Source organism: Pteronotus mesoamericanus, unplaced genomic scaffold, assembly GCF_021234165.1.
Source record: "Pteronotus mesoamericanus isolate MK-2021 breed Mesoamerican mustached bat unplaced genomic scaffold, CSHL_Meso_final contig_164, whole genome shotgun sequence".
Classification (NCBI taxonomy): domain Eukaryota; kingdom Metazoa; phylum Chordata; class Mammalia; order Chiroptera; family Mormoopidae; genus Pteronotus; species Pteronotus mesoamericanus.
This window is the reverse complement of record NW_026555065.1, coordinates 8,785,461-8,794,108: the sequence shown is the minus strand read 5'-3', so window position 1 is coordinate 8,794,108 and position 8,648 is coordinate 8,785,461. Positions and strand designations below refer to the sequence as shown.

The following is an 8,648-nucleotide window of genomic DNA, read 5'->3' as shown; positions in this document are numbered from 1 at the left end:
TAAAGAAAACAGTGAGACATCTGTTGAGCACTCACTATGTACTAGGCATTGCTAGGTACCTACAGATGTGATTCACCAAATTCTCAGATAAATCTGATTCCGTGTCTCAGGGGCACATTAGCTTCAGGATATGATCAGACATTTTAGGAACTAATGATCAGAGGTTACCAAGAGGGGAATTTGAGTTTACCAACACAAGAAACGCTATTTAGGTTGAAAATAACATGTTGCCTAAGCCACCATCCGGTCCATGGTCACAGTAGCTGGATTGACATGGGCTTCAAGTGATACAGGCCAAGACGTAGTTGTTTTCCTGAAGATTAACGCAAGGATACAATGAGATACTGAAAATCACTTAATAATTCATCAACAACTTGTCGGTCTTGGATGTGTCTAAAACTTCCTTGACACCCTTTGTCGGTTGGGATTATTTTTAAATGCTTACTTTTATTTGTCCTAGTAATCTCTTTCCAGTTTCAAGAGGTATTACCAACTCTAGCAAGTAGGTCTTCAATGAAGATCTATGCTTGTATTTGTTTTTCATAATTTTGTAATAAAGTCCTTTCCAGATTGACATATAAATATACATTAATTTTTATGTCTAAGGAGTACTTCGATTTTGAGACTTATTGACACATAATCCTGAATTTGAAGTTTGCCTTTTCCAGTTACCCAGCTGTGAGATCTTAAATTCTGAGCTTCAGTTCCCTTATCTACAAAATAGATTGCTGTGAATATGAAAGAAATTTGTGTAAGAATGGTCCCAAATGTTGGTTCCTTTCCCCTTCACCTATGTGTTCCTAGGTTAAAGATTCAGAGGTGGGTCCCAAGGTAAGATCAGACACACCACGGCCCCCTGATTGCAGGCCAAGTGGTGGGGGCTGTTTGTGCATGCCCTTTTCTTTAGGGAGAGTGAATAGCTTTCGTCAAATTCTTAAAGATGCTGTAAGTGCCAAGACATTGAGACCCACAGCTCTGGGTCATGTTCGCTTTGCCTCTCTGGGTCTCTGTGTCCATCATTGTGTTTTTCTTCAGGAATAGGGGTTAGAACTAAGTCTGGTAGTAGAAGGTCAGAAGCTCAGCTTGGATTCTCAAAGCACAACTCATTAATTCAGTCTAAACATAGAATATAGTGTGTGATCACTTGGTAGAGGCTATAATTTCATGGAAAATCCCTTTAAGCCTACCTTGTTCCATTTCCATCTTAGGGAGGTACGTTGTCAGTTTTGGCTAGGGCGATGGTTAGTTCTGGTTTACCTGGGAGAGTCCTGGTTAATGCCCTTATTCCAGTGAAATAATTAACTGTATCCCTCTTGCATTCTCAAAAAAGACCTAGTTTGAATGATAAATTATGGTTAGCCTAGATTTTTACCAAATTCACCCCCTACCAAAATCCTCACTTTTTAAAATGAAAGTTTTTCTCATTTTCTTGATTTACTCCTATTTTTCAGAGCACTGAACAATATATTACCAGATATTTATTCTTATTTGTGGTCATAGTGACAATGAAGTCAACTTTTAAAATTGTAAAACTCATTATAGACACATGATGGAGCTAGTCAGATGAGCCTTTATACATCTGTTGGCATGATTACCTTGCTTTTATCTGGGGCTGAATGAAAAGGAAAAAAGAAAAATAATTAAGTTGGATAAAAAGCACAATTTACCATAGGAATCCATCAGTGGGAAAAAGAAATCACTGCTGTTACATTTTGGAAAACAATCAGTAAGAAGATTATATAAAGCAATGAAGCGAGTTTCCATGTCAGTGCCATAAAAGAACATTTGAATGCATTTACTCTAACACAATTAAATAAAAATTTGTAATTGGGAAAGTGAGGCCAGAAATTTTTAACAAGACACTGAGGAAAGAGAAACCTGTATTACATCAATGTGAAATAGCCTAGATAATCAGTTTCTACTATAACAGGCATCATTTATCAGGCTCAGTAGGTGTCAGCTACTTAGCTTACTGTACAATATCTTATTTAATCTTCCATATAACCCTATTACTTTATATGTAGTTAATAAAATTAAGGAAAAAATTTAAAGTGATTTGCCTAAGCTATTACTCAGCTAATATGCATCAAAGCTATATATTTGCCTGCCTCTGAAACCCAAACTGTTATCCTCTAAGTAGTAACTCTGTAGTAGGAATGTGTATCAGAAGAAATTTCCCTTAATGCAGGGCCCATATGAATAGAAACACACTTATTAAAACCTTGGAAGAGTCTCCAAACCAGGACTCCTGGAAAAATTCTTGCTTTTTTATGGGACATAAGAATTACATTTGTATAGAGAATCTAACTCAACTTTAAACATCTTAGTTCTTCACCTAATATGTTAATATTGAATTGTAAAAAGATATTGCAGAGTATTTTCAATGGTTATATACTGTCATATGATGCTGATTAATATAAAAAATTTTTTGCTGTAATATAACAATTACTTCACTGAAAGAAAGGAATTACTTTACCAAAATAAAGGAACAGAAATATTCAGCTTCTTAAATGCATGTTTATATTCCTTTATTATAAGTTCTCTGATTTAAGCCAATATTTTCTTTCTTCCAGTTTCAATTTGATTTTTAACGTCCAAAAGATAAGCCCTGCCTTTTCTCCAGTTTTAATAATGATTAAATAATGAGTAACACTAGTTGGTGTTCCCACGATCTACCCAGGAGCGAAGTATTCCACAGTTGTGAGCTTTGTAGATATCTGTGTCTCCTGGATCACTTCTGTGTCCACACCCTGGTTTTCTTTCTTTTTCTTCCTGTCAATTTATGCTATCTGATTGGATTTTGTGTATTCTTGTAAGTCCTCTTAATCTTTGCTGGAACAAGGCAAGGCATACATAAATAAATATATGCATTTAAAAAACTTAAAAATAGCAAATAACTGCATGAACCTTACCTTACTAAAGCACCAAAACGTGAAGGAAAATTTTTGTGAAGTAAACAACATGTTTCATTGCCTTTAGAAAATATGCTGAACATCAAGCAAGCACGGGCCCGAAGATTCAAGGTCATCCCCATCAATATCAGTTACCTCACAGGGTCGTCCTGAGCTGAAGTCAGGGGACTTTTCTGTGGAACGTCTGTTTGCCAGTAGACGCCATGGCCCTGGACCCCTGTATTTGTATAGTCCTGTCTTTCTTTTGGTTTGGAGTAGTTTTATCTTTTTTTTTTAAGTTTATATCCTTCATTGTCAGAGACTGTTTCTCCTGCTATCTGCTGTTCCAATTTGGCCTCTTAAAAGAGACTAAAGGAACAAGGAGCAAAAAAAGGAGTGGGGGACATCTGTGTTGCTTCATGAGAAAAAAATTTTAAAGGAATATATGCCCAGGAGCCCAGGGCAAGCAGAACACAAATGAAAGCTAGGGTTGTGCAAGCTCTCTGTTCTTTTCTGGCTGTGTGGCTTCTCTGCAAGGATGGATGTTCTCTGTCCCTTCCAGCTTCTCCCACTTACTCATAGTGGCCCCTCCTCCCATGACTTCAGCTTGCAGAGTATCTCTAGTCTGTCGTGATCCTAACTCAGGCCACCAAACTAGCTTTCAGCAATGCGGCCCATAGCCCCCTGGAAAGTTGCCTGTAAGTCAGTCGATTCAAGGTCCAGAGAGAGAAAGAGAGAATCTGACTCACCCAGTTCAAGCTTTCAAACCACCAAACCACACCACCCAGGTCACAGGTCACCAGCAAGCCATGGAAGGATCTGATTGAACCAGGTGTGTGCACAGTTGCATTCCAAGCAAATGTTGTCACAGGGTTAGTGTCTTAAAACTACTGCCCCATTAAAAAGAGTTGGTGAATAAGAACAGAATTTTTGAGGAGAGGACATTGTAGGCACTCCAGATTTGGGTCACTCAGCGGTTTGCCAGCTGCATCTGCCTAATGCCTTAATTTATACACGATTATCTTGGTAAGACCATGAGGGCAGTTCCATTCCCCTCTTCAGGAAAAAAAAAAAAAAAAAAGCATGGGTTTTGCAAGAACCATTGTCATTTCAATTTCCTCATCATACACCTATAAATGTATTTACATATTTAAGATGTGACATACGTTTTGCCTTTATTATGATGCACTTATAAATGCATTTGCATATGCCTATAAATATTTGTTTATACACATACATATGTGTTTAAGATGACACTGGGGAACTTTACTTTTTTTTAAAGTAGACTTTACTTTTTAGAGCAGTTTTCTATATTCACAGCAAAATTGAGGGGAAAGTACAGAGATTTCCCATGTACTTCCTGCCCTGACGCATGCAAAGCCTCCCCCATTATCTCCAGAGGGATTTATCGGAATAGAGTGTTTCTGGGTGTCGGTGCACGTGGGCAGTACGGTTTCGAAACCATTGCCGTTTCACGCGCCACCACTGTCGGCCCTGGTGGAGGCGCACGCATCTCCCCTGACACGCCAAAAGCATATACACAGCACGACGGCCCCCTGCTGTCATACACAACGTGTTCCTGAAAATACACACCATGTGAGGTGTATTAAATTCAAAAGCAGATTTGTGTCTTTAAAGGAGAGGTATTTATTTTCAGAGAGCTAAAATATAGTATAAAATTCCTAATTGTGCCTTGTCTCTTAAACATAGTCTTAAACTATAATTCCAGCATTTCGTAGATGTTCTTTTAAGTCTGGGTTTCTCCATCCCAGCTGAGCAGTTGACCATCCTAAGTCTAAAAGGCAGCTTTTAGATTTGGATTGGTCTATTTACCTCTCTGTCAATCACAAATCATTTTTCTTTATCTGTAAAAACATAGATAATTATAGTACCTCCACCATGTATTTCTCACATAGTATTGTGAAAATTCGATCAATTAAGTCCTATAAAGTGGTTAGAATAGTGACTGGTGCAGGTATCCATACGAGTTGCCTTTATCGAGGCTAAAGATTCACCACCTTCTGCACACCTAATGATTTTCTTTGTTTCTGTTGTTCTAAGTTTACAAGAACTACACTTATATTTACTGGTGTTTGCATTTATATTTTTCCCATGTTTCACTAATTTTCATAAAGCAACAAGGCTAAATGCAACTTCATTGGAACATAGTTGTTAAATGCTGCTTGGTTGACAAAGATGGAACTGAACTGTGAGCTGAGCTGGCAGGGAGCATGCCCGTGAGATCAATAAAGTGTTCCTTTGTTACCTGGCTTTTTGCCTGATGCTGTATCAGAAAGATGGCTCAGGTGCATTAATGTGTAGTGTCCTTATTTGTACAGAAGTGAATGTACAAAGGTCAAGGGCACCAGGAGGATGTTTTAATAAGGCATTGGTAACAAGGAATTCTATATTTGACCAAGAATGTGATTCTAAAAGCACCTTCTCTACCCTAAGTACAATTTTGCTCCAAATGGAATAAAATGATATGAATGTGCACTTATTTAAGGGACCTCAGTGGATTGCAAGGGCACTCTTGCACATAAAAATACCACCACACAGCTATCACAAATCCTATCCATATAAATTTGCCTTAAAATAATATCCCAGCTCCAACAACTATTTTTTTCAATAACTATTACTTAAATATTTCATTAAGAATTTTTTTTCCTTAATTTCTATTCAGTTTAAAAATTTAGAGTGGGCATGAGTGTGGTGGCTTGGGGGGTGGGGTGATGCTTAGGAATAATTTATAAAGAAATAGAAGTAATGTTTTTTCTTGATAAATTTCCCTGTAACCTTAATTTATTTAAAATCATTCACTTAGGCACCTGGCAGAAAAAAAAAAACCCCAGCAGAATAAAAAGTGGTTGTGTTACCAGAAAAGGCACGTGACCCAGAGCAGGCATGCCCAGGGTCAGCTAGTAGTGTGTGTGTTCCTGACTTCATGTAGGAAGGATTTCACAATTCAAGTCCAGGTGACTAGGAGGCTGCGTTTATTAGAGCTGGGGACAGTGGAACAAGAAAGGGCTTAGCACAGAAGAAACAACAGGAGAGCCTAGCCTGGGCTGCCTTAGCTCACTTGGAAGTCACAGAAAAAGGGGGCTTAAGAGCCAGGTTCAGGGGATTAGCCTGGGACAAGCTGCCCGCTGCCCACTGCCTGAGAGTTTAGAGAGGCATGCCTGTGAAGAAAAAAATGGGGGAAAAAGAGGGGAAAGAGAATGGTGCGGGCTGCTCCCCAGAGGGAAAGTGCTTGTTGGGTCCTTTGTCTTGAGGCTTTTATCTCTTTCTTGCAGGTGGGAATCTTAGGGAAGTTCTCAGGGGAGAGTTTTAGTAGATTTTTCATCAGTTCTCCAGGTGTGCCCTTTTAGGGTCAGGTCTCCACTGATTGGTCAGTGACAGAACAGGGGGTTGTAGTCACTGCGGTTGGTTCTGGTTTTGCTGCTTTTCTGAGCCTGGAGCTGAAATACAACTGAGGCCTAGATGTTATCTCCAGGGAGCTGACCTTCTGCATCTGGCTGTAAATTGCTCAGCCATTGTGTTGCATTACCTGTCTCAGTTTCCCTGTTCCGCTTGCCAAGGAATTTTCCTAGCTTCTTACTATCCTGCCTCACTTGAATGGATAAATAAAAGCCAAAAGAAAAGTGACTAGACTCACAAATGTTTTTGAAGTGCATTACCATTGGTTTAAAATCACAAAAGAAATACGCACTCCTTGTTATAAAATAAAGCCTACAAATTTAGAGTTCGTAAAATGAAAAGTGAAAGTCTACCTGCACACACTCTCTCCTACAATATTTTAAATGTGAGAAGCCAAGAGGAGACTCCCAGTTCAGTGAGTTCCGAGGTAGGTGTGAGAGCCGCATTCAGTTTGACGCTAACAGAGGTTGCCAGGCGTCTCTGGGAGAGACTGGTTGAACCTCAGGGGAGATGTCAGGTCTGATATTGTCTGTGCTTTTGATAGTTTTCATCTTGTTGTCCTCTTGTGGCTTTTGATGCCAAGTGGCTCCTTCCTAAATTTCTCTCCCTCCTTATCTCTCTGTTGGCAAAGCTGCAAGGAAGGAGATTTTTTCAGTATCTTTGGTGGGAGTATAAATAGGTAAAAGCTCTATGGAAAGCAATTTGACACCTATCAACATTACAGCATTGTGCAGTCTTTTTTCCAATGATTCTGCCTTTGGGAATTTATCCAAGGATGTGCATGCACAATGCAAATTAACATATGTTTACAAAGCATCATTGGCTAGCAAAGATTGGAAACAACCCAAATGTTTATCATTACTGGAACCAGTAAATATATTAAGAGAAAACATGAAATATTTATTTTTTTGTTTGTTTTTTTGAATTTTGAAGAGGTTTTAAAAGAGAATGAGGAATTTGAACAGATATGGAAAGATTTTTGTGATGATTGACAAGATAAAACCGAAAGAGCAAACAAAGTACAGATGTTCCGGCAGCACTAATGCTAAAAATGGAATGATACAGAGTATATTATCGCCCCTGAGCAAGGATGACATGCAAACTCATGAGGCCTTCCAGATTAAAAAAAAAAAAAGTACAGAAAAGTATGTGTATCAAACGATATTATATATGTGAAGCAATATTATGTATATCAAGAGCAGTGTGTAGATCAAGTTATCTTTTGTGTAAGAAAATAAGGATGGGGAAATAATAGATTAGTATTTATGTTTACATGAAGACATTTTGGAAAGGACACAAAGAAACTCCAACACAAGTAGTGTTTGTGAGATGTGGGAGCAAGAACAAGACTCTGTGCTTGGATGTGTTTTATGTGCTGAATTTTTGAACCATTGTAAACATATTACTCAGACACATTTACAAATATTGTTATTAAGCAGAACACATTGTTACATATGGAAGAATATTACAAAGGCTAAATGGGGTCTTGTAAATAAAGATTTTGAAAGCATAACGAGGGCTTCTCAGAGTGGTGGCCTATGAGTTGCCTGGCCTTAAAGATCAAGTTAGGAAGGTGTAGAGTTAACATAAGATCCTCTAGCTATTAGGATCTGCATAAGCAAAAGCCCAGGGGTTTGAGAGCTTATTGAGTTGACTGGAAATGCTTCTCCCTGGGATACTTTCTCAGACTCATTGAGAAAATAATGAGCTGAGATTCCACTTTGGTGTCTTTGGGACTGTAGCAAAATGAATTTGGTTCCTCAGTCTCTGCTCAATGTAAAATGTAATTTACCATGCATTGAATATACTACTGATATTCTATCCTTAGACATGTCAGATTTCATCCTTTGTTCATCTTTGAGAAAAGTCACCATGTAAATGTGAAGTTACCTGTGCAGTGAAAATTGAATCCCAATCCCTTTTAGACTGGGTTTATCAGAAAATCCAAATGATTAGCCCTGGCTGGTGTGCTTCAGCTGATTGAGCTTTGGCCTGTGAACCCAGTCAGGACACACACCTGGGTTGTGGGCCAGGTCCCCAGTTGGGGGTGAGCAAGAGGCAATCGAGGAATGTTTCTCTCCCTCTCTTTCTCCTTCTCTTCCTCTCTCTCTAAAAAAATAAATTAAACCTTTTTAAAAAAAAAAGAAATTCAAATGATTAAACCTGATTTTTTACCTATTTAAACTTGTCAGAAATAGGGCTATTGCAACTAAGGACTCAGATTTATGAAATAATTTAAGTATTGAAGTTACCATAGTATATGCCCTAGTTATATTTCTTATCTTTACATGTCTTCATTTATATCTCATTATCCTTTCCACTGAACAGCAGAAGAGCAGG

At 38.4% G+C, this 8,648-nt stretch overlaps 1 pseudogene; it reads left to right on the top strand.

Moving 5' to 3' along the window:
* The first annotated feature begins 7,333 nt into the window (after window positions 1–7,333).
* LOC129064514 (uncharacterized) lies at window positions 7,334–7,433 on the top strand (annotated as a pseudogene).
* Window positions 7,434–8,648: the final 1,215 nt, after the last annotated feature.